We start from the raw sequence: 3,198 nt of genomic DNA, 5'->3' as shown, positions 1-3,198 counted from the left end.
AACAAGAGCGAAACTCTGTCTCAAAAAAAAAAAAAAAAAAAAAAAAACTTAAAATTGGTTAGAAAGGACATCTTTATTTCCTATTTTCTGCTTTTTTCTCAATTTTTACTTTTACTTTAGATACAGGAAGTACACGTACGGGTTTGTTACATAGGTGTATCATGTGATGCTAAGGCTTGAGATACAATTGATCCTCTTACTCAGGTAGTGAGCATAATACCCAATAGTTAGTTTCCCACCCTTTTCCCTTCTTTCTCCTCCCTCTAGTAATCCTCAGTATCCATTGTTTCCTTCTTTGTGTCCATGAGTATCCAGTGTTTAGCCCCACATACAAATGAGAACATGTAATATTCAGTTTTCTGTTCTAGTATTAATTTGCTTAGGATAATGGCCTCCAGCCGCATCCATGTTGCTGTAAAGGACATGGTTTTGTTATCTTTATTACTGCATACTATTCTATGGTGTATAAGTTCCAGATTTTCTTTTTCCAACCCACTGTTGATGAGTACCTTGGTTGATTTCATGTCTCTACTGCTATGGTAAACATACAAGTGCATGATTCTTTGTGATAAAACAATTTATTTTCATTTGGATATATACCCAGTAATTGGATTGATGGGTCAAATGTTAGTTCTGTTCCTATTTTTCTGAAAAACCTTCAAACTGCTTTCCACAGTGGATGAAATAATTTACTTTCCCACCAATAGTGTAAAGGCATTACGTTTGCTTCACAGCTTCAACAGTATTTGTTGCTTTTTGACTTTTTAAATAACAGCCATTCTGTCTGGTGTGAGATGGTTTCTGTTTATAGTTTTGATTTGCATTTCTCTGGTGATTATGGATGCTGAGCATTTTTTCATGTTTGTTAGCTGCTTGTATGTCTTCTTTTGAGAAGTATCTGTTCATGTCCTTTTCTCCTATTTAAATGGGGTTATTTGTATTGTTTATTTCCCAGTTTTTTGTTTAGATAAAACTAGCTGATAAAAATACTCTGAAAATAACTTACATACTGGTATGCTGGCCATGTAATTAATAATGTATTTTCTTTGAAGATTACTTTTAATGTAAACTGTAATAACAGATCTAAGGCATATTAATTGAAATGTATACATTAACTATTAAAACAGAAATAATTTTTTTTTTTTGTATTTTTTTTTTAGTAGAGACGGGGTTTCACCATGTTGACCAGGATGGTCTCGATCTCTTGACCTCGTGATCCACCCGCCTCGGCCTCCCAAAGTGCTGGGATTACAGGCTTGAGCCACCGCGCCCGGCCTAAGAAACATTATCTTTTATAACCTGAGACACACTGTCTGTATCACAATATCAGTGATGTTTACTTTGATCACTTTGATACAGTGATGCCTCAGGTTTCCCTACACAAAAGTGGATACTTTTTTCTGTATAATTATAAATTATTTTAATTTTTATATGAAAATTCTTTGAAAATATGTGAAAATTCTGGTCCTTATCATCTTTCACTCTACTAGGTTTAGCAGGTATTGATGATCATCTAATCACATCAGTTTGTCTGTGTTTTACTTGGCATTCTAGCAAGGTTCAAATTCTCCTGTCTCCAGATTGATTGATTCATGTATTCACTTATTCATTTGTTTATTTATATCTCTGTGGAAACATGGATGCTTTATTTCTTTAAGCAAATTTAATCAGGTATAACTTACCTGCAATAAAATTCAGTTTTAAGTGTACATATTGATGAATACTGACAAATGTATATATCCTGTAACCACTGCCACAATCATGACACAGAAGATTACCATTACCCCATAATGCTTCCTTGTGTACTTTCCAATCAACCCCTTATTCCCATTGTATGCCCCAGCAAAATCAGTCTTGCATACTATCACTCTATTATGCCCATTTCTGGATTTCTATTATAAACTAAATCATACTATATGTAGCCACCTCTATCTGCCTGTGTTTTTTCACTTAGTGCCATGTTTTTAATATTTATCCATGTTTCTGCTTGGGTAAATATCAGTAGTTTTTAATTTTTCAGATACAAAGTCTAGCTCTGTCTCCCAGGCTGGAGATCAGTGGTGCAACCACAGTTCATTTCAGCCTCCAACTCCTGGGCTCAAGTGATCCTCCTACCTCAGCCTCACCAGTAGCTAGAACTTCAGGCATGTGCCACACACACACGTGTGTGTGTGTGTGTGTGTGTGTGTGTGTGTGTGTGTATAAACACTCCCAGTAATAAATTCCCTTAGCATGGGCTTGTCTGAGAAGACTCCTATTTCTCCTTTGCTTGTGAAGATTAGTTTGGCTGGATATGAATTCTTGGTTGAAATTTCTTTTCTTTAGGAATGCTTAATATAGGCCCCCAATCTCTTCTGGCTTGTAGGGTTTCTGCTGAAATGTCTGCTGTTAGCCTGATGGGGTTCCCATTGCAGGTGACCTGTCCCTTCTCTCTAGCTGCCTTTAACATTTTTTCTTTCATTTCAACCTTGGAGAATCTGATGACTATGGGTCTTGAGGATGGTTGTCTTACATAGTATCTTGAAGGTGTTCTCCTCATTTCCTGAAGTTAAACATTGGCCTCTCTAGTGGGGTTGGGGAAATTTTCATGGAATATATCCTCAACTGTGTTTTCCAAGTTGCTTACCTTCTCTTTTTCTCCTTCGGGCATGCCAGTGAGTTGTGGATTTTGTAAGTTGTAAGTTTTGTAAAATAATCCCATATTTCTTAAGAGGTGAGGTTTGCTTTATTATTTTTTTTTCTTCATTTTTGCCTGAGTTAATTTGGAGAACTAATCTTTGAGCTCTAAGATTTTTTCCTGAGCTTGGTTGATTCTGTTGTTAATACTTTGAATTGTATTCAGAAATTCTTCAAGTAAGCTTTTCAGCACTTTCAGATTAGTTTGGTCTTTCAATGACTTTTCATCTTTTAGCTCCTGTATGATTTTATTGTATTCTTTAGGTTCTTTGGATTGAATTTTGACTTTCTCCTGAATCTTGATGACCTTTGTTCCAATCCATATTCTGAATTCTATGTCTATCATTTCAGACCTCTCAGCCTTCTGAAGAATCATTGCTAGGGATCTACTGTGGTCATTTGGAGGTAAGAATACATTCTGGCTTCCTGAGTTGCCATGTTCTTGCAATGTTTCTTTTTCATCTGTGTGCACTGATGTTCTTTGAAGTTGATATCCTTTGGATGATGGTTTTTTGTTTGTTT

The sequence above is a fragment of the Cebus imitator genome, unplaced genomic scaffold (genome assembly GCF_001604975.1).
Source record: "Cebus imitator isolate Cc_AM_T3 unplaced genomic scaffold, Cebus_imitator-1.0 Scaffold417, whole genome shotgun sequence".
Taxonomy (NCBI): domain Eukaryota; kingdom Metazoa; phylum Chordata; class Mammalia; order Primates; family Cebidae; genus Cebus; species Cebus imitator.
Note: the sequence above shows the minus strand (reverse complement) of the source record.